The following is a 15,356-nucleotide window of genomic DNA, read 5'->3' as shown; positions in this document are numbered from 1 at the left end:
TCAAAGACAAGTAAAAGATTGATGGTGTAACTTTTATTTTTAAAGGAGTGCCTAATTATGGAAAGTATGATTAATATTTTGATATTGTTTATAATGGCTTCATCAATCTTCTCAGCCAATCAGAAGGGAGAAATACCAACCTTCCCACCCCCAGCCAAAATCCAATAGAATTCCTCTCCAGCTATTCAAAGTTGCTCTGATGTGCTCTAGAATAGAATGTCAGTGTACACAGTGTACTGAAATTCATCCGTATTTGCCTGACACCTTTTAAGATCTCTCCCCAAACTGCCTTAACAACCTCTGGCGTCAAAGCCTGCTGAGAATATGTGGAGTTTTCCTTCCCATTTGAGTAACACTTATAAAGACAGGTAGCAATTAAAAGCAAATCATAATTTCTAAACCTTAAAGGAAACTATTGCAGTGTGCTGAATTATCGGGATGTCAGCTCCCACCCACTTTGGGCGTGGCTTGGAATAAAACAGTAAGCGTCAGTGGAACTTAAAACCAAAGCACGCCTTCAAAGACTCTACCTTGGTGATTCCCTATTGCTGTGATAAGATACCATGACCAAGGCAACTTATAAAAGAATTTGATTTGGGCTTATAGTCTCAGGTGGCTAGAGTCAGCGATGGGGAAGTAAGGGTATGGGGCAGGAAAAGTTGAGAGCTCACTTCTCGATCCCCAAGTAAGAGGTAGAGAGGGAAAGACTTGGAATGGAAAGAATCTTTTGAAACCTCAAAGCTCATCCCCAACGACACACCTCCCCCAACAAGGCCACACCTCCTAATCCTTCCCAAACTGTTTCACCAACTTGGGACCAGGTATTCAAACTCATGAGCCTGCAGGGACCATTCTCATGAATGGTCCAGTGGAAGTCACCATTCTGCTCACTCAAGTAGGAAATGTCATCCTTTCTTTTTTGTGTTATAACTCGCTGCCTTGGCAGTGCTACCAAGCACTAACTCACTCCTGGGGTTTTGAGGAGATGGGATGCTTTCTCCTCTAGCATCCTTGCATTCAGAATATGCTAGAAGTGCCTCCATCTGAGCAATGTGATGTAGCCCATCCACAGAAGCCATTGTTCTTCTGCTCAGCAATACACTTTGGGCTTGAGAGCTATACATGCTGAAAGAAAGCTCACCAAAGCTAACTCCATAGGGTTGTATTTAGTTTCCTTTCTATTGCTGTGATAGAACACTCTGACCAGAAATGGCTTGGAGAGGAAAGGACATAGGTCATCACCAAGGGAAGTCAGAGCAGGAACTCAAGGCAGGAATCTAGATCAGAAATAGTGGAGAAACACTGCCTGTTGTCTGACATTCTGACCCATGCTTAACCAGCATTCTTACACAGCCCTGGCTGGACCACTGCCGGAAAAACAGCAGTGACTCACAGTGAGCAGGGCTCTCCTCTGTCAGTTAAGACACTCAGGACAATCCCTCACAGACAGGCCCGCAGACCAATCTGATAAGGATGATTACTCAACTGAGACTCTTTTTCAGATGATTACAGGGTATGTCAAGTTTTGAGTTCATGGTAACTGGGACAGAATGTTAAACTGTTCTTTTTTTGTTTTTAGAAATCCCACTCTTGAAACACAATGTGAACCCCAAACAGCTTTTCCTTCACAGTCACTCTGGTCCCTAGAGTGCTAGGCCCATGTCTGGTTACCAGTGTTCAATTTATCTGCCACATGTCAGCAGATACAATAGACCAGCACCAACACCATGTCCAGGAAGGTCTCCTCCGTATTTTGGAACCAGCCTAGGTGCTTATAATACAGTCAGAAACAGAAACCACTGAGTGTACTCAAGTCCTCTTCATTCTTACCAGATCGTGGCAAAACCTGAAGTAACCTTCATCTATTGCTCCTCGGAGGAATTATCTCAACACTTTGGCACATTTAACTTATTTCTTCTGGTGATCTGTGTTTAATCTAGAAGAATGAGACAATAAAAGTGAGCAGAATGAAAGACCACAGACATATCACTTTGCTGTCACGCTCTCAGAACCTTTGTTATCGACACAGATATTTTCAAAACAGAGCTTTCCAGTATCTTTCTCCTCAAACGTGTTTGTTGGCATGTTTCCAGGTCAGTAAGCAGAGCACCCCACCTTCTGAATAGCTGCTTGGCATCTGTGTGTGCCTCTACTGTCCTTTCAAAAACTTCTATGGCAGGGTTGGGCGTTTATATTCTTAGCTTGTGGGTTTGGGCTGCTACTTTGGTTTCTTCAGGGTTCTTCTGTATTGTATTGTTTTCCCACTGTAAATATTACTGAAATGGGTGAGAAAGGACTAAGCTGCATATTTCTTTAAGGATATATTCCTGAGAGTAAATTTGCTGAGGCAGGGTGTGAGGCATCCCTAGAACTCTGATGCACATTCAAATTGTTCTTTAAAATACCGCCTCCCCCAAACTGTGCTGGCAAGTAATAACTTTGAACCAATACAGGCATCGTTGTCTTTGTTTAAAAGAAAAACCTATTCAGTCTAAAAAGTAAAAAATATCCACGTGTTTGGATTTCTTTTGACTGGTGAGTTTTAAGCATTTTTTTAAGCTTCTAATAATTTGAATGTCTCCTTTTGCAAATATTTTATTCATGCTCTGGGCATATTTCCTATGAGGTGTGCTTTTTCTCATGGATGTGTAAGAGTCATTTGCACAACAAGGCTACTAACTTTCTTCGATTTTGTCCCTTAAAAACACAATCAAATTTATTTATTTATTTATTTAGTTATTTAGTTAGTTAGTTAGTTAGTTAGTTTCTTGCTCATTTATTTATGGATGTGTGCATGTGTTGGGGCACTTACGTGCAAGGAAATCAGAGGGTCACTTGTTGGGGCTGGTTCTCTCCTTCCACCATGTGGGTCCTGGGGTAGAACTCCCTCCGGTGGTCAGGCTTGGCAAGCAAGCGTCTTTACCCATTGGACCATCTCATCCATCCAAACTTGTCCTTTTTATCTTAAAAATATTTAAAGCCTCTTTTTTTTTTTTTGGTTTTATCTCCAATGTCTGTTATACTTCATTTTAAAATTTGCATTTATTTATTTTCAATGATTTCTTTTATTGGTTCACGTTGTTCTTTGATAATTCCATACACATATATAGAACAGTCTGTTTACTCTCAGCCTCACACCCTCTCTCTTACCCCACAAGCCCATTTCCCCAGTTGTATGCTGTGTTTGGCTTGGTGACCCATGGATCTTCATGTAGTCAAGTCTGCAGGTCTTGTTTCACCATGTTGTTTAAAGGCTTTGAGTCAACAAGGTAAAAGCCGGTTCTTTACACCAGAGTCATATACTTGCCTGTTCCCCTGGCCCCTTCATGCTTTCCCTTTTATGCAATTAAATCTTTGTGTCTAATTAACTTTAAAGCACACAGATGATCACACCACTCCCCCTCCTTAAATTGTGGCCTCCGTCTCTATTGCCTGTGGGATTGAGTTGGGTTCCTGTATCCACCTGGCTTCATCTGGTCATCCTTCAGCTTGTTTGCCCTTACACTTATGAGTACTGAATTCCCCTAACTCCAGCTCTGAAGACACCAGGAGTCTCCTCCCTCTACAGAGAACCTACTACCTTCAAATTCCTTAGGAATAGAGACCAAACTGGCTTGATAACCCCATCACCTAACAGCATTTGGAAAGAGATACATACTATTTAATATATATTAGGAGAATAAATTAAATACTACCTCTCCTAGGAACCGTCTTCCCAGACTTCTGGGAAATTTTTCTTCTTCTGTAATGTGTTCCTGAAGCACACCATTGGGGAGGCATTGTACCTGAGGAAGAGATTTGGTTTGCTTAGGTCCAATAACTTTTAACACAATGTAATAGTATGACATGATCTAAAATAACAGCCACCTTGCACTGTTGGTCTGAGGTGACTGGATTCTAACGAGGCCTTACTGGCTTGCAGTTCTGCCTTTGGTGTGCCCTGACATGTCCTTGTTCTTAGAAACAATAAATATGACAGGCTCTAAACGGACAACTAAATTGTTAGGTGAAACCTACAATCACCATGAGCTATATATACTGCAGCAAGAAAATGGTGTCTTAGAGACACGTCATCTGGCACCGCCTCCTGGACACTACTCACATGCTTAAGTGTCAAGGAACCAGTGTGGCCGTTTGCCTGAGTAGATTCAAAGACTTCAGCAGAAAGCTGGTGAGTAATAAGAATTTGTCTTTTCTCTGAGAATGTGATACTAAGCAATAGCATATTTTCTTTCTAAAGGTAGTGAGAATTAAATTACTCTGGTGTCCCTTCAGCTGTCTCTAACCCAGAAGTTTGGTAGACTTCTGCTCTCTGACCTTCCATGAAGTTTTCCTTTGTTATATATTAATAACTATTCTCTCTATCTCCCCCATACCACCTTTTATAACAAGTCACCTGAAATCCTTGTAGTGGATTTATAAGAAATGTAAGAACCCATGTCCTTTGCCTCAATTCTTTCCACCTAGACCAGCAGCTTTCAATGTCACATGTCAGACATTCTGCATATCAGATATTTATATTACGATTCATAAGAGTAGTAAGATTGCAGTGATGAAGTAGCACTGAAAATAACTTTATGGTTGGGAGTCACTGTGACACGAGGAACTGTGTTAAAGGTTACAGCGTTAGGAAGGTTGAGAATCACTGGCTTACAGTCCATTGTGTGAACACTAGAATCTGAGATTTCAACATGAAGTAGCACTAAGGCCTTTAAGATGGACATATTACAAACTGGCTCCATCTTGAAGTTTAGGGCAGAAGCAGAGCTGGTTTCCGTTGGGTGACATCAGGAATCATAATCAGATTGATCTTGGGCATGTCCTCTTATCCCTCCAAGATTTGCTTTCCTTATCTGCAAAACAACAAGGAGGGTGGGCCTATGATCTGGAAGCTTCCCTCCCACCCAGTAACTAATCATCTTTTCAGGTGGTAGGAATGAAGATCACCCAGGCAGCCAGAGAGAGAGGTATCATCACTTCTGCTATCTGCTTCTGTCACCTTATCTCCTGTCATTGCCTGTGATGCAGATATGGGGTAGGAGAGTGGCTTCCCATCAGCTCGGCTCACAGCACACCAGTGTGCCTCTCACAAAGGCTTCCCGAGAAGCTTTTTTGTGAAAGCCGTGCCTGTTTGTGAGCCAGCCAAGTGCTCCCAAGAAGGCGAGCATGTACTGGGCTTCATGTAAGCCATCCCATAGCTTTTCATACCTGAGATGCTATGAGGAACAGGCTAGTGAGGGGTAATCCACAAGAGGAAGCTTCGAGTTTTTAACAGACAGGAATGGATCTTGAGACACAAATGTTTCTGGTCTGTCAACCTTACCACTCAAAATGCAGTTTTCTATTCCCGAGGAGCCAAACCTACTCTCTTCTCACAAACACCTGTCTGCTCCAAACCCACTGAAGAGCCTGGAAAGAGAAGCAGAGGGACCAAGACCACACACTACCTGGCTTTCCATGAGCACCCAGAGGAGCACTCCTTTTCATACCAAGGCCTGGGCCTGGCTGGACAAAGAGGAAAGAGCAGAATTCTGTTGCCCCCACTTTTGGCCAAAAACCCCAGCCCAGATGGAGGAATAGTGGAAACATGCATGGATCCTTGGTGTTTCTGACATCTTTGGGTTAAGTCCATGATACCTATCACAGGGCTCTCATCCAACCATGTGAAGCTGTAAGACCCTTGAGAACCAACAGAACCCCAAGCTGTGCTCAAGACCATGACCTAGTCAGGAAGGGAGTTGGACTGGGCACAGTGATGAACCTCATGCTCAAGCACTGAGCTGTGGTCCTACCTACACTGTCGAGTTTTCCAGCCTGCTATGTAAACTTGTTTAATCTCTGCTCAATTCCTCATCAGAGAAGAGGGGGTGTTGTGGTCTTTAAAGGAGTGCATGAGATTGCTCCGTACAGAAGAAGCCCTTTCAAAGTTAATTGTGTCCATGCATCAAGTAGGGTCCCATCACTATCTTTTATTTCCTAGAAGCTTCTCCAGGGATTGCTGTTGACACTCGTGGGTCATTCCATCTTCCTTCTCCTTTCTCTCAAGTAACAACTGGTAGCTAATGGGATCCACACAACGAGAAGGGATAGAGGTAGAAGCAGCTGTCAGCAGCTGCCCTAGAGACACCTCTGAAAGAACACATCAATGTCTAATAATGAAGATTTCATTAACCAATCACATGAAATATTGCCTCTACCTTCCTGATATGCAGGTCAAGTTGAATTAAAATATCAAGGCTCGAGGGTGAACTCATAATCAGAAACTGCATCACATTTAGTTCTATTGGCTGATTTTTTTCACGTACTCAACCCAATTTTCATGCTGAATTTGCATGTTTATGAGCTGAATACCAGCATTATGCAAAATCAATGTGTTTTTTTTTCTTTTGGGGGAATGAAGCAGGTCATTCATACTGCTTAATCAAAAAAATATTAATAGATAAAGCTAAGCTTAGTTACTCAGAAGGGCTGACAGGTGACCCTGACTGTTAACTAGGTCTAGAACGGTGAGCACAGGAACCTTAATTTGCAAACTATCTCTCTGTGGCTAGGGGGGTCAAGAAAGAGGGATGAATGAGATCACACGCCAATAAGAGGGAAAGGCTTTTACAAAAGGCTGCTAATTAGATGATTAACCATTGTGGAACATTTCAAGGTTCTCAGGCTGGGAGATTAGCTCCTTCACACAGATGTCTGCCCAATCCCAAAGCCTGCGGTTGCGCTGTCCAATAGACACAAGGAGCATTGAGCAGGGCGGACAGAGCAAGTACTGTGGGGGACTCGAAACGTCAACTCAGTGTAATTGTAAGTATTTTCAAATGCAAATACCATTCATGGCAAGTGCCCCCCTCCCACTGCATATTGCAAATGTAACAGCATTCCCTAATGTATTAGGGGGAAAAAATAGAACAGATAATAGAACAGACAAAAAAGAATGCAAATCCTGTAGACTGATTTCCCTCCAACAATTTTTTTATCAGATTGCTTTAAGTGTGCTAGTGAACCCAGTTAGAGTTAGAGTTAGAGTTAGATTTTGGCATTTAGTCAGGCCTCCGCTCATATTCTTCAAGGCCATAAAAGTGTTGAAGAAAGAGAGAACTTCAGGAGAAAATTTTTCCTCAGCTTCTAAGTACTCAGAATTCTCACACAATAAGCTGACAGCCTCTAATGACCGACTGTCTTTTAGATCAAAGCATCCAAAAAGGGAATATGCAAATAACTTGTCATGTGTTTCAGTTCAGGAAGAATTATGTCAATATCTCATTCCCCTGAATGATAGGCTAGAGTCCTGCCCGTGATGTGCATTTCCTAACTTACTCTGTTCTGCTATTAGAGCCGTGAATCCCTTTAGCAGATTTCCCCTCGGCTCCCAGGGCAATGTATAAATGACTAACTACTTCCCAGCATCTTTGCCGCTGAGCTACTTTGCAGGACAGAAAGATGGGACTGTGGTGAGGATGGGCTGAAGATAAGAGGAGTAGCTAATATGTCCCTCATTTGTGACTTTCCATTGCAGTAGTTTATAAAGCAATTAAGGAGCAGAATGAAGGTCCTGATTGGGTAGAATTCACTTCTCTCCTTTAATAGATTCAGGGACAAGGGAGCATCAGGGCAATCCATCATTGCGTTACTGTCATGTCCAGAGTTGTCTGTTTTTCAAATGCATTCATTTCCTTCATGGGAGGACAGAGACCTCTGTGTCAAGACATCCTAAAATAATGAAACCAGAAAACCAGAAACTACACCTCAGATGATAGCTGAAAACGCTTGTTCTCCATGGCTCTTTGCTTCTTGTGAGTCCAGGCACCTGTCACTAAGCTATGTGGCTGTGGGTGGTCCAATTGGTAGGATTTCCAAGCTTATCTGACCCCAGATAAACCTTGAGGCTTCTTAAGGGCCAGAATCATAATGTGTTGGACCGTACAGGGAAAGGCAGCTTTCTGACTAATTGATGACACAGAGTCCTTTGATGTTACAAGGAAGGTGGTGGGCTTATCAATGTTGTATGCTGTGGAAGACTGCATCATCAACAGGATGTGGCAAACCACGCATGAACTGCTCACCAGCAGTCAAAACATCAGTCTGAAGATGGCTTTGAAGCTGAGGTTGTGAGTCACCAGTGTGGATGCCAGGTAGAGGCTGGTACGGCCTGAGGTCTCATCTTCACAACCACCCTTAATGAGTTCAAAATCCTTCCTGCTTCCCAGATGAAAGTACGGAGGCCAGGAGGTTAAAACCTCACCCAAAGTCACACAGATACAAAAATCACCCTGTCAACAGTCAACTTAAGTAGGTAGCTGTTGGGCATGATGGTGGTGTATGCCTATGATCTCTGCACTTCAGAAGTTGAGGCAGGAGGATTGTCTGTTTGAGGGCATCTTCAGCTACATAGAAAGGTCCTGTTACAGAACATATATATGCTACTCTTCCATGTGCTACTGACCTCAGGGCCTCTGCTTTCTCTAGTCCATTAAAGCACATTGCAGACCACTAGGAGTCTGGGCCCTATCTTTCTTTGTCATGGGTCCAAAGAATGTAAGGAAGAATTTTAAGAGCTTATCCAACTTTTTGCCACACACCTGCACAGAAAGCAAAGAGGAGGAAAGGTCCAGGTAGAGTACAATGGAGTCACCCACTAAAATAAGTAGCCAAGAGTCAATATAATGCACGAGTCTTGACCGGGAGCTGATGAGACGCCCTTGCCTCCTGAGTTGCCCTGGGCAAACTACCTGTTATGAGTCTGAAACCAGCATCTCAGTCAATAGGAGAGGTGCAAGTGGTTTGTACCTAGATTTTCTTTTTTCACCTTGTCAAAGTTTTCTGGTAACTGCCCACAACAGTTGTAAACAGTTGTCCATTTTCACTCATCAAAACTGTCATGCTTTCAGAAACTTAACCTGCAGCTCCAGCTTTGGAAAGCCAAGAGACGAATGTGCAAGGTTATTCCTTGTAGTATCAGGAGGCTATGTGGTAGGAGAGCGTCATAAATTTAAGGGCAGCATGGGTTACTTGATGAGTTCTAAGACAGCCTGAGACAAGAGAAAGGGGTGGGGAGGCAGAACCCAAACCGTCCTGAACCGTGTTGGCACTCTTCCACCATGAAGCGAAGTAGAAAACGCCCTTAGTCAACGGGCCCAGCAGGATAGCCTCAGAAGAGTTCATAATAGGCATGGTCAGCAGGACCGAGCCTGCCACTGGGGGACAAGCCTCGGAGAAGGGTGCAGGTGTGAGCCCTTAGTAGTCCAAACCTTTAGGGTCAAAGGGTGTGCAGAAGGTATCTGTGGGGAGCATCCACACCTGTGCATGAGATATTTAATCTCCCCATCTTTTGAGGTAGGTTACTATTATTATAATAATGATAGGTTACAGGAGAAGAACTGAGGTGTCAGGAGAGCATGGAAGCTGATGATGTGCTCAGAGAATGATCAATTAACAGGACCATCTGAGTCTCAGCTTGGTACCCTGCCTCTACTCTACAGTATCCTGCAATTTACACTGGGAGATGTAAAGCAGCAAACGGGGGACACCTCCTCCCCTTACATATTCACCGAGCCACTGTGGCTAGCAGTCACCACTCAGACAAAATGACCACAGTTTACGAGCATATGTTAAACATTTTGTGTTACTACAGCATAAAAATAACTAAGAGTGATATTTTGGGAAATGAGAAAACAAAACCTTTTTTTTTTTTTAGCAATGTTTTTGCACCTGGAATACACATTGCTCATATAGAGATTCCTAGTTTTTACTCCAGCTCTAACTTCAAAGCAGAACACATTCTATATTTAAACATTTATTTCAACCTTTGTGACTGTATTTTTTGACATTTATTTATTTTGTGAACATGCATGCATGTGTGTATGTGTGTATGTGCATGTGTGTGTGTGTGCGTGTGCATGTGTCTGTGTGCATGTGTGAAGACAAAGGACAATATTCCTCCAACCACATGGGGCAACAAATTCAGGTCCTCTGGCTTAGGGTTTGGGCCTATCCCAGCTGAGCCATCATGAAGGCCCCGATGACTATCTTTTTAAAGCCCCAAACAAACAAACAAACATAAAAATAAAAATAGTAGGGCATAAACATCTCACATTTGTGTTCTTACAAACTTTAGAAAACGTCACAGGGCAAAAATGAACTCTGTAATTAGCTTAGCCCCTCCTTTTTCCTGCCAGCCGCAGTTTAACCTGGAGGATGAGGCAGAAACGACACAGGACAGAACTTGCTGTGCAAGTGTCTCAAGAACCAGCATTAATAACTTCACGAGGGGTGAAGAGCATTATTTTTTCCTGTTGCCCAAAACTCGTGTGGACCAGTGCTGTGGGAAGCCCAAAACTAGTGTGGACCAGTGCCATGGCAAGCTGTTATTCACTCTCTGCGAGCAAAACAAAGGGAGCACAGGGTTTGACTGTGCAACATTTTGCCAACAGCCCTCTATATTCTGAGTTAATAACGCAACAGGTACCTGAGAACAGCCCACCCTGAGACACTAATACATTTCTTCCATTCCTGAGGTCTTCACAGCTCTCCTCCCTCTCAAAATACAGACTCAGAAAATAAGGGGTGGGACTCTTTAAATAAAGCCCGAAGCTCGTTCAGTTCCACCAACCTTGTCCTCTTCTGTTCAAATTTATCCTTTGAGATACAGGCAGTCTCTCGAGGAGCCCCAGATCACATGTTTCCTGTGCTGTCTTGGCTGAGCTCAGCAAAGCCTAGGGTTTCACTAGGTGTTAGGTAGTAAGATCTACTGTGACAGTGTGGACTTCCCCTTTAGGGACCTATTAGCAGGTCAGAATACCTAACAGAGCTCCCTAAAAGCGGCCCCCAGGGTCTGGAGAAGGTTAACTCAGAGCCAGCCTGGCTAGAAGAAACCAGCTGAAATAAATCAGCTGAAAGTCCCCGAGGGGCCCTTCGTTTAGATAAGCGAAAGCCCGGGAAGGGAAGGAGAGAAACAAGGTCTACTTTCTAAGTCCCAGAGGAGGGGAGGAAGTTGGCTAATTAAATTTGGGAAGCCAGGTAAGGGTAAGACTCCTTGATTTGGCTAACCCAGAAAGAAAATAAACTTGTTGGAAAAATAGAATATTGAAAGTCTTACTTTCAGCTCTGGTCTGTTCTGAATTCTAGAAAGGGGGACGATGGGTCATAGAGAAAAAGCAGACACCTTGTATTTGAGATTGAGGACTGTGTGTTGGTTCACCATGTTGCTGGCCTCAGTGGAAGGGGAGTTTTGCTTGGATCCCATCCAGGACAGTGTCATTGCCAGGACACCAGGAGATCTCACTCAAAACGGGACATCCGGTCTCTAGGTAATTCCTCGATCTCATCTCCTCCCGGATTCCGTAGCATCCATCCATCATCTTGCTCCTTCCTCCCTCTTTAATCTCTGCTTCCCACCCACTCCTTCCCCCTCTCCCCCACCCACCCCCAGGACCGTAGATAATTGATGAACAGCAAGCGAGCCGTGCTCTCTCTTGAGATATTGTCTCGGTTCTTCCCTATCAGCACTCAACACCGACTTCCTCTGCTTTTTCTTTTCCCTACATTTCCGGCTTCTGCCGCCAGCATCCTGATCCACAATGCAAAGTAAATTTGTCCCAAAGGTCCCAGTAGATAAGTCCAGTGGTTTCCCTTCTCCTCCCGCTCAGCTTCTGGAGCAGATAATGCTACAAATCCCCACCTTGCTAAAGCCTTCTCCTTCACGCCTTTCCAAATAGAATGCTGTTCTGGCAGTGTCTCCTACACCACTCTTCCAGAATCTTCTCTGCTGGCTTTCTCCGACAACCCCTTAATAGTAGATCTTTCTTAGGATTTGGTTGTTTGTGCCCTTCTCTTCTCGAAATGTCTCATCATTGGTGAAGTCATCTACTTCCCCTAGCTTCATGATAACTTCCACGTGACACTCAGATGTGAGCGCCCAGCTAACCTCTCTACTGAACCCAGGGATGCAATGCAGGCCTCTGTGCAGCTGCCAAGTACCTCAAATCCACCAAGATCAAGCTCATGATCGCCCTCCTCCCCAAACCCCTTCTCTTGTCCTGGCATATGAACTTGCACTGTTCCTTAGGGACAGCTTTCATTTGTTACTGTCCTTCTACTACACACGATTTCATGCAAAAACCTGAATTTAAACTGACATGGGTTGATCTTTGTAATAGTACCCAATTAAATACTTAAATAGATCTCTGTAGTAGTACCCAATTAAATACTTAAATAGATCCCAATGTCCATTGCACTCCTCGCTACCTGTCCCAATGTTCTGGGATCCCGAATGAAAGATACACACACACACACAGAGCCTTTATATTTTGATATGCTTAAAACTGCTCAATGATTGGGTCATTTCCTAACCTCTATGTGGCTAATCCACATCCCTCCAATATTCCCGAGTTATTACTTACTAAATCCTATACTCCACCTTTGCTACCCTGGACACAGTTGGGCAGCCTTCCTGAGCCACTATCCCCCAGCTCCTACATGGCATGTCTGTACTGCATCTTCCCAAGTGCGGAGTCTTTCCTCTTCTCCTCCCGCCTCTGTCTGCCCCGCCCAGCCATTGGCTGCTGGCAACTTTATTTACCAATCAGAACCAGCTGAGGGCAGGGTCTCTCAGCGTCTTAGGTGTAGGTTCTCATGCAAACAATTTTGGGGGACCCAAATTAACATAAGAATGAGCAGTATAGGGCCAAACCCAGTACAGATCTCTATATCGGTGCCTCGTCTGCAGGGCATGTGCAACCCACCTCCACCCTCCACATCTCGGGTCTTCTTTCTACTCCCACTGACCCAGATTAAGTTTCTAGTCCACTTCCTATCACTAAAAGTGAGTCAACCGATTCCAATATTCCCTTCACACCCCTAAAGCATTTCACTAATAGACATAACCATCAGGTCAGTGACTTGCTAATGCTATCCCCGTTTTCAGACACATTTGGTGAGCCACTGTGCTTTACAGAGTCAGTCCAACCGGAATATCTATGGGTTTTAATGTATTATTTTATGTACATGGATGGTTTGCTTGCGTATATGTCCATGTACCATGTGCATTAAGTCCTGCAGGAAGAAGCCAGAAGAGGGCATTAGATTTCTTGGGACTGGAGTTACAGATGATTGTGAGTCACCCTGTATATGCTAGGAATCACATCTGAATCCTCTGGAAGACTAGCCATGCTGTTAACTACTGAGCCATTGCTCCAGCCCCACAGCTGAGTCTTTTAGAAAGCAATGCTCACTCTAACACACACACACACACACACATGCACGCACACACGCACGCACGCACGCACGCACTGGCATTCTTGGGCTTGCTCGAGATCTTCTGAAGTTCTCTTGACTTCTCAGGGGTTTCTCTAAGCTTTAATACAACCTCCTCCATAAAGTCTCTCTAGAGGGCTACCCGCTTTCACTCCATAAAGACTATTTTTATTATATCTCCTTTTATAAATTACCCTATAACTTGAAGAATATTTATTTTCAATTGTATGTATGTGTGTGTGTATATATATATATATATACACATTTTCACATTGTACATATATATCATATTTTATATGAATACATTTTAATTGTTCACACACACACACACACACACATATATATATAACTTATAAACACACATACACACATACATATGGATATGTGTATACATGTAGGTGCTTGCAGAGGCCCGAAGAGGAGGTCAGAGTCCAGAGGTTGAAGTTACAAGCAGGTATGAGCCACCCAGTATGGGTGCTGAGAGCTGAACTCTGGTCCTCTGTAAGAGCAGCAAGTGCTCTTAACCACTGAGCCATCACTCCAGCCTATTACTTTTGAATTCTACCATACCAATGATTCTCAAACAGCCCTCAGGGCAGCAAAAATAGCATATTTTTCTAGAAATATAATTCACAGGCCTGATCCCTGAATTAAGAAGGTCTGTGTGGAGTCCAAGATGTGTATCTCAATTTTGCTGATAGTTATGAGACAGGCTAGTACAAGGACCACTGCACCTGAGCCCTAGCCCTAGTGCCTACCATATGTGTTATAGCTTATTTTCATGATGACTGTGAGCATCCTGAGGGCAGGGCTTGCCATATTGCCATCCCTTTTAGTAGCAGCTTATTTAATACAAGTATGAGTAGATAATAGTTGGAAGTTAGTGTAACCATGGAGTAGTTATTGGGCATAAGATGCTGGACACTGGTACAAGAATCAACCCTCCAGTCACAGTAAGAACACTGCATCTGTCTTTCCTTCTTTGCTATATTGAATGTCAGTTCTGGACAACAGGGAAAAATCCTTTACATGAAATATAAATGTTCAGGTCATCTTGACTTCTCTCTGAGTATTAAAGAATAAAGCAATGTGCAGTGGATACTATGATTATTTCCATTTTTCACAAGTAAACTGGGGCAGAAACTGGCTTATTATCATGCAACCAGGAGATGCATCCAAACTGTCCCATCAAGTCCCTTCGGTGGCTCCATGTCTCCTGAATAGGTCCAAACTTTTCATAGAAACCAGGAGATGCTATGTTCAATTTCCTAGCACAACTGTGAACCCAGGTTTTCCCATGCCTCCGTGTGCCCAGGTTTGCTTCTGGTGTTCGCAATACTCCCAGGCCTCCACAGCAAGTTCTTACAAGTTTTTGGTAGACTCAAGGTCAAGGCAATTATCACCTGGGTAGGTAGAGCCCTCCTGCTGACAGACAGTGGTGAGAGGAGGAGATACTCTGGAACTTATTAATCCTGCCTGGGGCACTCTGAGTCATAGAGGCAGAGTTAGAGTAGGCAACAGGGCCGTTGGTTTTTATGGCAATGGATTCGCACTCCCAGGGTACTTTTAATTAACCTTTCAAGGCCTTCGAAATCTCCAGTTTTGGCATGGGCATGGCTATTCATGATTGTCCCCCAAATAGAGGGAGACTGACTTCAGACAAACAAAACAAAAGACCTGTGGTCAAGAAGGCTGTCTGCCCAAGGCACTGAGGCCACACCCTTGTCTAGAGTTATGGGCCAAGTTTTATAGCTGGGGATTTGAGAGATGAATAAAAGGAAACAGCAGATCACAGTCATCTGTGGGTTTTTCTCAGCCATAGTTCATCAGTGCCCCAAAGAAAGATAGCCTGAACCCCAATCTATATCCAGTCTACCTGTTATTGAAGAAGGAGATGGACCAGGGAGGGACAATGAAATTTACTCTGCTTTAGTGCATTCTTCCATCCATCCATCCACCCACCCACCCATCCATCCACCCACCCACCCACCCACCCATCCACCCATCCATCCATCCATCCACCCACACACCCATCCATCCATCCATCCATCCATCCACCCATCCACCCACACACCCATCCACCCATCCATCCATCCATCCACCCA

Source organism: Grammomys surdaster, unplaced genomic scaffold (genome assembly GCF_004785775.1).
Source record: "Grammomys surdaster isolate TR1022 unplaced genomic scaffold, NIH_TR_1.0 125876, whole genome shotgun sequence".
Taxonomy (NCBI): domain Eukaryota; kingdom Metazoa; phylum Chordata; class Mammalia; order Rodentia; family Muridae; genus Grammomys; species Grammomys surdaster.
This window is presented reverse-complemented; position numbering follows the sequence as displayed.